This window comes from Lutjanus erythropterus, chromosome 12 (assembly GCF_056507025.1).
Source record: "Lutjanus erythropterus isolate fLutEry1 chromosome 12, fLutEry1.hap2, whole genome shotgun sequence".
In the NCBI taxonomy this organism is placed as follows: Eukaryota; Metazoa; Chordata; class Actinopteri; order Lutjaniformes; family Lutjanidae; genus Lutjanus; species Lutjanus erythropterus.
In genome coordinates, this window is record NC_139328.1 from 37778325 (window position 1) to 37794209 (window position 15885).

At 40.1% G+C, this 15885-nt stretch overlaps 1 protein-coding gene across 2 annotated transcripts in view; it reads right to left on the reverse strand.

Moving 5' to 3' along the window:
- fam110b (family with sequence similarity 110 member B) overlaps window positions 1–15885 on the reverse strand; it is a 75398-nt gene that overhangs the window by 22292 nt on the left and 37221 nt on the right. For both annotated transcript variants that reach the window (XR_014771672.1, XM_084732608.1), the window contains exon 2: window positions 1733–1837. The gene's annotated coding sequence lies outside the window, so the exon portion shown is untranslated. The remainder of the gene's footprint in view (window positions 1–1732; window positions 1838–15885) is intronic.

Sequence of the window (15885 nt, forward strand, 5' to 3'; positions counted from 1 at the left end):
GCACTCCACATTCCCAACGGTATTCATCAGACTTCAGTGTTCATGTTCAAAGGTTGACTTTTCCATTTATAATCACCAGAGCACAAATATATGATTTACACAACAACATGTTGTTACACTATTATCAGTACACTGGTACTGTGGAATAAAGCACACTGACACACATGTATATAAATATTTACAGCCCTCTGCTTATAAACAGACAGTCTGTCTTGTCATAGCAGTAAAAGCATGTGTGTTACTAATAACATCAATGCAGCTCTGTTCCATTTAAGTGCACCAGGACCCTGAAAGTGGCTCACCAAAATGGAATGCAACCATTATCGGTGTTATTAGTTACACATGTTGTTTTTCTGCTTTGACAAGTCAAAACGTCTGCTGTGAAAAAGGTTGATTCTCTGAGTTAATCACGCAGATAAAACAGTATGGAGGTATGTGTCAGCTGATAAGATATGTCTTTTACACTGTTTGTCCACCAGAGAGCACTGACAAGTTCATTTCTCATTTAGTAAGTGAAGCCTCTGGAAAGTCTTTGGTCAACAGGTCTGTTGTGTAGGTACACTGACAGTAACTGTTTGAGTTTATGGAAATGGATAAAATTCACTCATTTGTGAGACAAAACTTTATTTTGAGGGGGTTTGATTTTTACTCTGAATGTAATGTCAACTTTGTCAGATGGAAAATCTGACAGAGTTGACGTCTTACAGAGTTGACACTATTTATTTTTTTTTTCCATTTCACAACACAGTCATAGTGAGCAGCCTTTTTTTTTTTAAGTGTCTCTTAATGTTAATCAAAATACACATTTTTAAACCATAATTCTTATTTAGCTTTGATTTAGAAGGACTACAGAGTTGACATGTTATGGTGGAGACACATCTGATAGAAATATTATTGAATGAATCTGTCTAAAAATAGAAAGTTAACCAGTGCTTGAGAAGCTTGAGAAGTACTCCCACCTTTTTAAACCCGAAAGAATGACAGGGTCCTTAAGGTATAGCTAACCCTTGTTATGCCTGAACAATTATCATGCTTTTGTAAAAATCTGATGGAAATCTGGGACACAACTTTTAAGTGTCAACATTTTCATAAAAAAAATAGATTTTAAAACAAACACATTTTTCAGTTGTTTGAAAGAATGAATTCTTGTCTGGGACAAGGCTGTTTTCTGCACAGATCACATTTAGTAATGAAAAAAAATGAAGGAAAACCAAAATAATTCATAAATTACATATACTTTACATATACTTCTCACACACACACACACACACACATATATATGTATATATATGTATGTATGTATGTATGTATGTATGTATGTATGTATGTATGTATATATATATATATATATATATATATTTATATATATATATACATATATATATATATATATATATATATATATGTATATATATATATATCATTAAAGAACACATTTTCACCAAGTGTTTTTTTAGGGGACATAATTTCTCCCAGTTCTCAAGAATGGGTGAATTATAAAAGACATATCTGGATCGGAACTATATGCAACAAAGCAGGCTAATCATAGCCTGTTGTAGAAAATAATTCTCTGAGCTATTGTCATGGTCACAAGGTTCCATAAGTAAATGGAATGTCTTGTTTACTTTCATTTCTTTCATTTGTCCTCAGTTTGATCAGTATTAGCTAATACATAGACACAGAGAGAGTATCTCCATCTGCAGTTTAGAAAAATCAAAAAAGTTTGGAGTACCAGTTTGGAGCTGTCCTGCTGGCTATACGTCAAGCTATTGGCTGTTGGAAGTGGATGCCTCCCCCTTCTCCTCCAGGTGCTGCAGGTTGTCAGTGGGCGTCACAGCTGTCAATAAAAGAGACATAAAGGAGAAAACATTAAGAACCATTTGTCCAGAGCACCTGACAACTCTACAACAGAGGAGGCAGCACTTCTTGTGCAGTTGTGTGTTGCAGGTGCTGCCCTGATTCAAGACATATGTACCTAAAGATGAAGTTATTCTAGCAGCTTTTTATAATCCCAAACTAACAAGAAAACACGTAAACAGAGGACATTAGACAGTGAAAGCCATTTTAGGACATGGCAACAAGACAATCCAGTTAGAGATATAAAGACATGTGAAAAACAAACACTTAAATCACTTTAATGTTTCATCCCTTCTTGGAGCAATAATATGACGCAGCTGTGCCTGATATGTGACATGAGTAACTGATCATGTGTATTTTATGAAGATGCACCAAACAATCAGAATTTTGATGGACGTGGATGGAGTGATTTTACTATCCTGAATCCTGGCAAAGAGAAGCCCTGGAGTCACCAGAAAGTGACACTGTGAGATTACTTTTGGTGCCCTTGTGAAACAAGTGATGCTGAAACCTTGCTGACATTGTGACAGCTAGATCTAAGGCTGTGACAATAACCTCATTACCGTAATACTGTGGTCACATGATGCCTACCGCAAGATTGAGCTCATTACCCTCATCACTGCAAATTTTATTTTGATGGGTCAATCTCATGTTGAGATTGATCTGTTCAAACATCTGTGGATCAGCCTCTGATTGGTTTACAAGTCAAGAACACAGCCTCTAATTGGTTCACAAGTCAGGAACACAGCCTGTGATTGGTTCACAAGTCAAGGACACAACCTGTAATTGGTTCACAAGTCAGGAACACAACCTCTGATTGGTTCACAAATCAGGAACACAGCCTGTGATGTGTTCACAAGTAAGGAACACAGCCTCTGACTAGTCAGTAGACTCATCCCAAGGCATAGTGGGATTGCCTCTTGGCGGCTAACAACATGCTTACAACAACAACTGTTTTCAACATGGAAAAATGGATAAAGAACTACAGAAGACACTTGGTGTTGGATTTATCATAGATTTATTTACTATGTCTCCAAAAGACACAGCACTTCCAGGCTGGATCACGAAGCTTCTGAAAGCTTCGTGATCCAGCCTCAACTGCGCAAGAGGCAAAGTTATAAAGGTACAACACTAGTGTTAGCATTAGCTTAACGTTAGCCTAACCCTGCTCAGCTTACTTCAGGTCCAACCCCATCACTGTTTCAACAGGTGGGAAACAAAAGATGAGACTTTTCTTAGTGTTAAGAAGCTGCAGCAACTGACACACTGTAACCTGAACTGTACATTTACTGCCACACTGACATCTGCCTTATTCCTTAAAGTGTAACTTGCAGGTTAAATGTCCTCATGAGATTTATGCATAATCTTGTGTAAAATGATATTTTTAAAACTTAATTTAAGATTGTTTTGACATAAAGACCAAAAATTATGGGAAAATTTGGTTTGTTGGAGCAAGACTCTTAAAAAAACGCTTTTTTTCCAATGTCGCGTCATATGACATAAGAAGAGGTAGTTGCTGTGCCTGAGTCTGCCTCTGACCTACAGGCAGAAGTAGTTCGTATTGCGTCTGAGTGGTTATCTTTCACTGGGTTGGTGCTTTTTAGCTAGTTTTACGGTGTATTTCACTTCCGGTGACCATGCCGAATCATTATGTCTGCTACAGGGACACAAACTCCTGCCTGTCAGGAAATCGAGTCCACGGTTTTCCTCTCAGGAGAGAGAGGGGGAGAGAGAGAGAGACAGACAGGCTGTGAAGGGAGCGAGGGGGGGGATGAACGACTGTGCCCTTATAAACTTTCTTTGGTAGGTGCTTGTGTGGTCAGCAGGCAGTCAGACTGCTGTTTTAGTTACGGAGGCAGCAGTGAAGCCCTGCCTCTTCACCTGCACGATATGCACCCAGGAGTGAGAGCCAGCATATGCTCTTCTGTCAGGAAAACGGCAGACTCGATTTCTTGACAGGCAGGAGTTTGTGTCCCTGTAGCAGACATGATTTAGATGTTACCATCGAACATACAGGGTCCCCAGATTTTAAGGTTAGACTGAAAAACTATTTTGTGCATCAGTCAATTTTAAAATTTTAAATATTTTTAAATATTACAATATGGAACTCAAGCATAGATCAAATGTTTGTTAAATGGCCTTCAATGTCATCTTCTGTGTTAAATGTAGTGTATCGTTTGTCGCTTGTCATCATTTTTGTGACTGTAATGTCCTGTTAAATGTATGTGTTTGTTTCTTGTCCTAATATTTTATGTCAGTGATGCCGCTACAGAGCTGCTATGACTCAAAAACTTTTTTCTGACAATAGGTATCAATCAATCATTCAATTTTTTTAAAGCAAAAAGTATATATAGATAAGAAAAGTCAGGAACCACAAGCACACAACAAGTTAGAAATACAGAAATTAAGCCTAGTGTAAAAACTGCACTATCTCTGCTCTCAGACCCATTTACCATATTTTCCCCAGTCTGTGTGCACAATGGTTTTCTCATCAAACTGCAGGAGTTTATAGCCTTGCCAGATTATCTCTCAGGTCATTTTCAGTTTCTGAGGGGTGTTATCTACTGGCGCAACTGGATTGACATACAACCGATCAGAGCAACGAAGTTTGTGAAATAGCTTGCAAGTGACACATGCAAGTTGGGCTGTTTTCAAGTAGGTAAAAAATGGTGGCCTGGTTGTAAAACTTTCTCAAATTAAAGCCAAATGGTACGCTAAAATGTATTTCTGAAAACATCCGAGATGAGAAATGGACAATGTAGTAACAGAATATTGATTCATATTTGATCAACAGTGCTAGCTTGACTGTTTGATCTGAATTTTTTGAGCCTGGCGTGTTGTCACTGATATGTGACTTAAATATGGACTGATGGTGCACCTCTGTCAGTCATCAAACCCACTGCATATTAAAGGTTCAGTCTATAAGAATTAGGAGGATCTAATGTCACACTGTGGCAAAGACTGACTAGACTATAATATTTATAAGTATATTTTCATTAGTGTATCATCACCTGAAATATAAAAATCGTAGTGTTTTTGTTTCCTTAGGCTGTGCCCTTTGTACCTACAGAGGCAGTGGCTTCTCTTCCATAGAGGCCACCATGTTGCACCATGTTTCTACAGTGGCTCACATCAGACAAACCAAACACTGGCTCTAGATACGGTCTGTCTGAACAGGAGGGGGTGCAGATGTATGCCAGAGCAAATGAAACATGAGCAGGTTTGTCTGGATCCCACACAAGATGTTTACTAATGTTGCCAGGAATTGATCAGTGCCCAGTTTGGTGCATGCATGATCAATGTAGACTAATGTGCAGGCAGGCTGAGCATTTGAGTACAAAGCACAGTTACGACTGTGGCCCACAAACAATATTGAGCGCATACAAAGTGAACCACAGCTCGATTGGATCGACTGATCGATGTCAGATGAGGTTTCGTAGTTCAAAGTGGCTCCGATTACCACATATCAACACAAAGAAGTCAAACACTCGGACTAAACCATGTGTGACAGTGCCCATCACAGTCGGTGTTAAGCCCTCTGCTCTGAGCCCTCTCATTCAGTTTGTAGTTTTCCTGTTCTGTCTGCACATTGCAAAGCTTTTCCTGGTTCTAATCCTCATCAAATCCACTTCTCTTATTTTACTAGCTGACATCATCAGTGTGTCCTGCACTGATTGGCTCTACATTAATGACTCACTGTAGTGCTTGTGTATGCAGGAGCTCAGTGGTCCAGATGGTCACTCAGTGGGAGCTGGAGTCCCACCAAATGACCTGCGAGCTGTACTGCAGCTACACAGCAGAGACACACCAACAACAGTGGTGCTGCTGTACATGAGGAGGTAGGAAGAGATCTACACGGGCTGAGTGTCAGCAGCACTCTGAGTTTCACCTTCTTCAGCATTCAGCTGAGTTTTTCCTGAATCTGTTGATTCTGCAGTCGACTGCACAACGGCGCTTCATCATTTTAGCTGGAGTTTTTCCTCCCTGTCAGTGCTCAATGGTAAATGTTGACTGTTTGCTACACAGAGGAGAGGGAGTGAGGGGTGCATACTGCACTAAGTTCTGTAACATGTCCAATCATCACTACAACAAGCAGGATGAAAAGCAGTGTTTCACTGCCATCACTGGTTTAGCTTTGTATCATCTGTAACCACTCCCAACAGTGATGTCACAGTGTACTGACCAGCATTGTCACAATACTGTAATTTCTCATTTCCATAAAAACATATAAATGAAATGAAATATAAAGTGAAATAGTATATCAGTATCATTTTAGATTTTATCAAACGATAGCTTTCCATTTCTCTCCACGTTGAAGCTGTGCAGGAGGCTCTGAGCATTTATGAGTCTGAACGGTGACGTCTTTTCTGTAGTCTCTCAAAAACATGAAACACAAGAGCACACGTGTGGTGAGTGGATTAAACTCTGTCTTCATCTGCTCTAACATAAGCTGCAAATGTTCACATGCCCAGCTAACGAACACTTAGCTCACTAGTTGCTGTAACTTTACCTCCAGACAAACTTATTAGATCCCACTGCATCTGCATTTGTTCTGTGGGGGTTTGAGGAGGAGGATGTTGACTGATGCAGAATCAAAGTGGGCTGACAATGATTCAACTTTCTCTGGCTCGCTGTCTAAGGTCTAAGCTGAGTTAGCTTAGCTTTTATCACGGCTCTCTTCCATGATCGTGGTCCAGCTGGTCTGGCTTGGTGACCCATCTCATGGTCCGCTGCACTAAGCCAGTCCTTACGCATGCCTGTATTAAAAAGACAGGCAGTGCATTGTGCTTGGGAACAGGGTGTCCAACACAGCACTGCTTCTGTTTAAATATACATTTTGCTAGGTTTTGTTAGGGCTGAACGCAGCCCTGCACTGTCAGTAAGGGAAAAGAAATGGGACTCTGTGGGCACTGCAGGGGTGTATTTGCCAATTTCCTGTCAGAGTGGAGAGAGCACAAGAAAGTGCAGTTGATACCAGACTATCAGTACTGCATAAAAATGAGTATTAAAAGCATTCTGAATATTCAGTATTAATATTTATCGACATGTGGATATTTCTGACAACACTACTGCTGACACACTCAGAGTATACGTCTATATCATTGCAGCAAGATGACAAATCAAAGCAAGGAGATCAGCAAAAACAAGACCTTCAGCTGCACTGCATTTCAGCTGTGCTCCGGCTCAGTTTCAGTGTCCACTGGAAATGTTTCACAAGCAGAGCCAACTTGCCAGCAGCAACCAAAAAGTCAAAATTCTCTGATTTCAGCTTCTTTCATGTGAATATTTTTAGGGTTCTTTATCCCTCTCTGCCAGGAAACAGAATATCTTCGTGATTTTACAACAAACAACTATTTATCGATTAATCAAGAAAATAATCAACTGATTCATCAACTATGAAGACAGATGGTGAGGGGCTTTGACATTTGGAGGGAACTCGGAGTAGAACCACTGCTCCTTTGTGCCGCAAAGGAGGACATCATGCTTGTGATGTCTTGATGAATGCTTGAATGTCGTGATGTCTTCTTTGACCTGGACGGGGAATTATACTGTAGAGCATGAACAACGTACACCTCGACAAGTGACACATCAAGTCAACTAGTTTAAGGTAGCACATCATACAGAACAGAGAGGAACCCTGAGGGCCTTCTAGACCTTCAGGGAAGGCCAAACATATCAGTATTTCAAATGTTATATTTAAATATATTACATTGATTTATTTCATTTAATTATTAGGCTATTATTTTCTCATTTCACCCTCAATTTCTATCAACTTCGCTTCAGAAATGAAAGGGTTAATGACCCGAAAACAGAAAAATAAAGTTATCCAATTAGATTTTTTGTTTTTGTCTCTAGGCAGAGAAAGGTTAGAGCTGGCTCACTCATTGGTTAGGACTTCTTCACTGGGACAGAAGGTCACAGCCTGTGTGTTTGTTTAGAGAGTGACAGGTGAATTAATTAACCAATCACATTTTGATTTACAGTGGGTGGGACCAAAAATAATCCTCTTAGACCTTCCTGAAGGACAGAGATTTTTTGCTCTAGACAAAGTAGAAAAGACCAACACTGTTGCTAGGTGGCTAACCTGATAGCGCTGCCTTTTCCAAGGCAAACTTTCACAGTGTAGCAGAGGATCTGTAAAGGACTGTGTTATTCAGGAGATTGAAATTGCGCTCATCCCTGAGTCTGTTAGAAAACAATTTTCAGACACTTGAATCTTCTTTTTTAAAGCTTCTTCCAACAGTGCAGCACAGCAGACAGAGAACTGGAGATCTGTGCTACATGTAACTGTGTGTGTGGTACTGAAACAGAGAAACTGATAAAAAGAAGAATGATTCATGTATTAGAGTTCTTAATATCAAACACAAACTGAGTTATAACTTATCCAAACAATAATAACAGAGCAAATGGCAATTATCTACTGTTCAATATGAAAACTCTGGAAAAAGCAGGACTTATTCTGCTATCATTGTGTGGTGTTTGCTGCCCTCTACTGGGATTTTTGTATGTGGCAACTACAAACTACAAACATGTCACAAGCTACTTGCTTCCTGCTGCTTATTCTAGCAAAATCTTTTTCCACTTTGCTGCATTTTTGTGTGTCTGGCTGAGTTTTGGCTGAACTGAAGTGGGTCACTAGTGACCTGCCTGGCGACCACTTTTAAAAGTTAGTGCTTGTGAATACACATCTGTAGATCATTTAGATGGTAAAAGATGAAATGAACCTGCTCTGTCATCACTCATTTGAAACATCAATACAGTCGACCTCAGAGCACAGCTGCTGTCATTAATTTGTACTTCTGTTTATTTTCTCTGACAGTCGTGATCATAAAATAATGATTTGATGTTCAGCTCAGCAGCTTGCTAATGACTGCTGGGCATAGCAAACATATTTATGAGCCGCCATCAGATTTCATACTTGTTCTTTTGCCTGATAACAGAAACAGAAAAACATGTAAATAGGAACAACTCTGATGAATTGAGCACCATTAAAACACAATGAGGATGATCAGACTGAAAGCAGGTGTAACCACCCCTCACTCTTCTTCTCTCCCTCTCACTAAGTACAAAAAATTCTATATAGTTTTGCTGTGTGTTGATGAAGTCAGAAGTAATTGAAAAACAGAATAAAAAATTATGCTACAGAGACGTGAGCAGCTCAACTATAAATACTGTTACATTGCTGAAGTATTACTCAATTACAAGTATAAGTACTGGTGTTCAAAATATTTGTTTTAAAAACTAGTCGGAGTATTAGTTACTTTTAACTGTTGATGTCACAGTCAGCTATCCAAAAAAGGGCTGCAAATTTTGTGAATTTTCCTGAATTAAAACGCTATCTATCAATTTTCTCATTTTCATTTTTTCTCATTTTTCTTATTCAGCAAATGCCTCCGCCCGGCAAAACGATGTCAAATCAGGTGCAGTTACTTAATTAGCGGTAAATACAAATACCCTCCAAAAAACACCACAAACTTAATTACAGTAATTTGAATATTTGTAATGAGTTACTTCCATCCCTGGCAAAAACAGGCAGTAAATGTAAAGACAGCAGAGTGGGGTACAGAGGCAGGAGTGAGACAGACAGAGCCGCTCCTGTGTGTATTGGCCATAAGACTGTGTGCATGATTTGCTGTTCTGCAGTGATCGGAGCATTAATGGAAAGGTGCAGGACTTAGAACTGGCCAGTGAATTTATGGTTACAGCTTACAATGCATGTAGTGCTGAGGAGGCTCTGGGAGACGGGGCCCTGGTAAGTTCAGAAAATGACATCACTTTACCTAATGCAGCCTTTAAAACCAGGAAATCACAACACTTATGCCATATCACCATATAATCTAAATTCTAGACTTGCACCGATTTCAATTTTCTTAGCCGATTCCGATTTCCGATTTTTGAGGGGTCTGACCTACTGATTCCGATTTTGGCCAATTCTGATTTTCAGTCTTTCTAAGAACTGCAATTGACAGCATTCACAAACATTTTTGCAACTTCTCTTGTAAATATGTTCATAATAAGACACTGACTATTAAATATTCATTTAATACTTTCTCCAAAGTCCTCCAGATTACAACAAGGCCTTATTATAATTTTATATTAAGATTATGAATTGGGTGAACACGATCTCGCAAGATCATGGAATCTCACGGGACACGGTTTCACGTGATCTCCTGTGAATGTAAACAAACCGGAGATGGATGCGGTGCAACAGTTTGCAGTAAAACTTTGCCGTGAGAAAAACAGACAGAAGTTAAACGAGTCTGGATGAGAAAATGTTTGAGGAGACTCATCAACACAGGTTGTTTATTCTTCAGCCAGAACAGGAGGTGAGATTTTAACTGTCCGTCTGTGAACAGCAGTCTGCTGCTGGCTAACATTAGCATGAAGAGCTACAAAGTTTATGGCTGTTCTGCGACATTGACAGCTGCTCTGTCTCATTGTAGACTGTCCATCTTCTCTTTATCCTGTTCTTGGAATCTGACGCTGACACCATCTTCATGCAAGCACGTGTCTGAGTGTATAGCTGTTATCAGCGCTGTGGTGATATCACAGTCAGTTTGTCTGCTGCGCGCATGACGTAACCATCGAGCAGAACATGTGTGTGACAATGACGGGCACAGAACCGGATTTGTGACTGACCGGCCAGTCACCGGTCAAGGCCAGTCACATGAAAACCGGCCCGATTCCAGGCATTGCCGATTAATCGGTGCAAGTCTACCAAATTCTAAATCTGTTCTCATATCACAATATCTGTATATTAATAATTAGTAACATCCATATATTGCCCAGCCCTAGTAGGGAACACAGCATGTTTACAACAAGTTTTTTCGTTGTTTGTTAATTTGTCAAGATTGGATGAAAACCATCTGGAGCATCATCACAGCATCATTACTGTCATACCAGGGGGCTCTCTGTAGAGCTGAGAGGAACTGCAGAGGGGGTGAGACTTCACTGTTGTAACTACAAGCGATCCTTTCATATTTTATACAGTCATCTGATCCATTGTTAATATTAAAAAGCATTGGTTAGTGCAACTTTGTCTAGGCACTGCAACATCATGCAAAAACGTTAAGTATGGCCAAGTTTTAAAAAATCGATCATTAGATTTGAATCGATTTTCATTTGCATAAAATCCCAGTATCAATCTTTAAAGATCCGTGAAGAATTCATAACATAAAATGAAATATTTTGCTGTTCAAATCGAATCAAATCAAATTGGGACCCTGTGAATCAAGTCAAATTGATTTGGGAAATCTGATACCCAGACCTTATATTAAGTCCACACAAATAAGACAACATAATGCACATTTACATTATATACAGACAATTTTCTGTCACCTCTGCAGGGTCACTTGTCACTTTGGTATTTGGCCCATTAGACCCCCAATGAGAAATGTTCTTTGAAGTGAACATGTTTCATTCATCCGTTAATCGTCCAAACCATGGAACAAAATCAAAACTGATTTGTTTTGTTCAATACCTCACATTTGCTCTACATTCATTTTTAAAATACCGGTTCTATTTGCTACTGAATTTCCCTTAAAGGGACAATTCACCCCAAATAAAAACACATATTTTTCCTCTGCTTGTAGTGCTATGTATCCATCTAGATTTTACTAGACTTTTAGCTTTTCATACTGGCCATAGAGTCTTGCTCAAAGCACTGAGGAAAAAAAAATCTATCTGAAGTACTTTTGGATCTGCCAGTGTCCTGATTTTTGGTAAAAGACACTGGTTCTGAATTTTTCAAATGTATTTTTTTTTTTTTTTTTGGCTTTTTGAGCACCTCAAGTGTAGTGCCATTTAGTCCCATTATACTGAGAACACAGACATATCTACAGCTGACATCTCAAAAACTCTGCAACTCATACCAAAACTGTCTAGAGGGATAAACAGCACTGCAGGCCACAGGAAAAATATGGATTTTTGATTTAGGGGTGAACTGTCCCTTTAAAGCCATATTTGATGTTGAAGGAGGTCAGCCTGACCTCCAGATGTTCGGGCTTTAAAGCCACTTGTCCAACACTGATCCTGGCTCACTGTGCTCAGCTTGTAAAACAGTCACTGTCACCAAAACATGACAAAAAAGCAGATGTCACTGTATGTGTGTGTGTGTGTGTGTGTGTGTGTGTGTGTGTGTGTGTGTGTTGGGGGCTTTTCCAGCTCACTGATAATGGAAGTCTAGCTCCTCCAGCCTGACTCAGCAGTATTAAACACACACGTTACATCACTAGTGAGTAGCTGGTCCTATAGAACACAGTGTTCTGGACTAGCTTGTGGCTGCTGTTATTCAACTTCCTTCTGTGTTTGAACTCCTTTTATTCAGAGATTTCTGAGGTCCTTCTCTGTCTCCCATCGCTGCTCACTTTCCTTCACTCGTGTTTTATTAAACAGCCTCTTTAGAGATTTTGTTACAGATCTTTGGTTGAGCTGAGATATTAGAGATATTATGCAGGTATGAGATATTATAGGGATTGAGGTGGAGTTGGGATCTGTTGATCCTACCAACGGAGACAGGATTTGTAGAAAGCCTGAGAAGACGAGACTCACTGCGGGAAATCATATATGAAGTTCTGCCTCTTTTACACCATCAACAGGAAAGCTGAGTGGCACTCTTGAAATCTGATTAGCCATCAATGTGTCATGTATAATTGGTTATTTATACAGAGAGGACTACTAAAACTCCCATGATACGGCTAGCAGAGTGCTTATTGGTTGTGTGATAAGACAGACCTGTCGCAGTCACGGCTGCACCGCGGTTTTGCTCCATCATGCACACAACTTCAATTTACACCAGCAGCGTTTCAGAAGCGTTTCAGCAGCGGAGCGTTTTGCCTGTATTTACTTGCTCTGATTTTGTTGATTAAGTCCTCTTTCCTTGCTCTTTGTGCTTCTACCATGGATAAGCAGGCTTCGTAGTTAAATTGTTTATTTTCTGTCTGTCTTTATGATCGCCAATCTGCACGGGGTCTTTTATTTTGAAAATCAACTGGATTCTCCCCTGTTTTCTGTGCCTGACTTCCTACCCGTTCGACCTGCTCTGTGCCAATTGACGCGCCATCCGTCAAAAATAGACTTGCTGCGTATTCTCTGTGGAGCGGAGCGCCAAGCCTCTTCTGGGACGCTGCTGAGATGCGGCACGGTGCTTCTGGTGTAGATTACAGCATTGACTAGAATGGCAGCATATCTCTCCGAGTGCAGCCACACCTGGTGTAAATTAGGGGTGAGAGCTCTCAGTGAACATGGGCAGACTGGAACCAACGCAGCCTCCAAGACCAATGATGGCCAGTTTGATGAAAGGAAATAGGCTATAGTACCGACATTGTCAGGTTGTCAGGTCCAAGCCCTAAATGAGCCAATGGCAGCTCGCTGAGGTCAACCAGAGTAAGCTGGAGTAAGATAGCTATCTGCGGATAGCTCGGTTAGCCTGGAGGTGCTAGGAGCCAAACCTGCAAGAACACCATCACAGAACTGTGTTCTCTGTCACATAGAGGCTGTGTTCATCTCGGTGAACAGTCCTGCTGAGCCTGGTTCTGTCGCCTACTAATGGCAACTAACACTTCCGGTTAGCTATCAACGCTTAAGCTAAAGCTCTCTGCCTGCTCTGTAATTAAATAACTGGGAGTTGAAGCTGAGCACATCTGGGGACACCAGAAAGTATTTTCTTCATAAAACCAGTGAATAAGGTTAAACATTTGAACTTAAGTGCAGTGAGGCCCGCTCCCAAGAAACACTCCACTCTGCTCCGCTCGCCCCAGTGAACAGATGTATATATCTTTCATGCTAAGCTGCTTCATGAGCAAGATACATTTCATTGGACAAAACTTTAACACTGCCAAGTGCAGAATGCGTCATCAGCCATTTCAAATCATTTTGCAGGAAAAGACAGACTATGAAAAATCATTAAAAAAATTAAAAAAAAATATCTACAATTAGGACTGCATGATTTGGCAAAAAAGTGATTGCGATATGCAATTCAATTAGTAAAAATGATCAGTTTTGTTACAATTTGTACCATTTGCACTGCATGTTCACTGAAAGAAAAATGTGATGATGTGATATTTACTGAGGTCTGCAACAAACACACACAAACACAAGTTCTTTAGGACAGGTCATCTCTGCAGCACTACAGTACCCCATTATAATGCTGTTTTCTTCCACATTTTTCCTTTCTCAAAAAATTGTGATTTGGTTCTGTTTACGTGATTTGGTTATTGCACTTGGCCATATTGCAATTTTACTGCGATAAATTGTGCAGCACTATCTACAAAACAACTTTGTCACTGTTGGGCCAGATAGTGATGTATAGATGGCATACAAATCAATACACATCTAATAAAAACCCTTAAACATTGAATTTGACTTTGTGGCAACTTTAGCTTAGGTTAAATGAGCGACCACAGTGTTCTTGGAGTGAAAAGTCCTGTAGGGTTTAAACATGGCTTAGAGGCAGGAAGTAGCACTTGCCTTGTAGGCCAGCACCAGTTTTTGAAATGGATGAAGCTGCTACAGAGAGCCAGTGTAGTGAACAAAGAAGAAAGAGAGCAGTGTGGGAAAACTTGGGAAGGTTGAATACCAGGCAGGCAGCATCATTCTGGATTAGCTGCAGAGGTCTGATGGCAGACACAGAGGCTAAGGGGGGAAGAAGGGAGGGGACTGCCTCCCTGGTGAGGACGGAGTGAACCATCCTGATGCTGTGCAGAGGATTTTACAGAAGTGGGCTACTGCTGTCATGCTATGAGGCAGCAGTGACAGGTTGTCATCCAAGGTCACACCCAGGTTCTTTACTCTCTGAGTTGGCACTGTCATAGAATTGTCAATGGTGATGGAAAGGTCTCAACGCAGGCATCCTTTCCCCTGAAGGAACGACGGGCTTAGTCTTATCTGGGTTAAGCTTTAGCTTGTGTCTTTGCACTCAGATGTCAGCCAGGCAGGCAGTGATGTGTGCCTCCACTCGAGTGTCTGATGGTTTTTAGACACAATGCAAATTTAGAATTAGATCCACTCAATATTTTAAAAACATTGGAAGGAAACCCAGAGCTATCATCACAGGGGCTAGGTCCAAATCTTACATCTTGGCAAAAAGTAGGCATTATTAGAATTCATGATCTCTTTGAGAAAGGGAGATTCAGAACGTTTGAATCATTGAAAACTCAGTAACACATATCCAAGAATGATCATTATAAATATTTACAGGTCAGATATTATGTGTATGAGAAAACCAACTCACTGAAATACTCGAATGATTCTTGTCCATTAGACATGTTTTTTCGGAACCACAAAGAGCAAAAACATTTTGTGTCAAAATTTTATTCAGAAATGTTAAATTTGAATGCGGACAAACTGGCATGGCTTAAAACATCATGGCATACTTTACTGAAATGTGTGATAAGTGACGACATGTGGAATGACATCCTGCAACTGCCCTCCAGAATTTCAATTTGCAACGGATATAAAGAATTACAATATAATATTCTACATAACATCTATATATCGCCATATATTTATAGTAAATATACAGCGGGAGTTTCACCAAATTGTCCCAAATGTAAAACTTATGCGGGCACTAGGTAGCATTGCCTATGGAAATGCAATACAATTCAGGTATTCTGGAGGGCAATATGTGCAAACATTAGTGTTGCAACTGGACAACAGGTGTCAGCAAATCCACTTTTATGTTTGCTTAGAAGTGTCCCCAATTTTCTTAAACAACATGAGGAAGTGATTCAATCACTCTTAATGCTGGCAAGGAAAGCAATCATGGTGAAGTGGGTAGGAGATGACCCTCCCTCTGTTCTTATATGGAAATCTCTGATATCCAAGGCTGTGACTCTTGAAAAACTGGGACATTACATCAATGAGAGAATTCATACTTTTCAGCAGAAAAGGAAGAGACCATTGGAACATCTTGGAGTTAAATACAATTTGGAACTGAACTAACTGGACACACGCTTGAAATGGGACATTACATTACAGAGATCTGACTTGTGTATGGGTTTCACTAGACTGACTTTCATATTGTTTGAG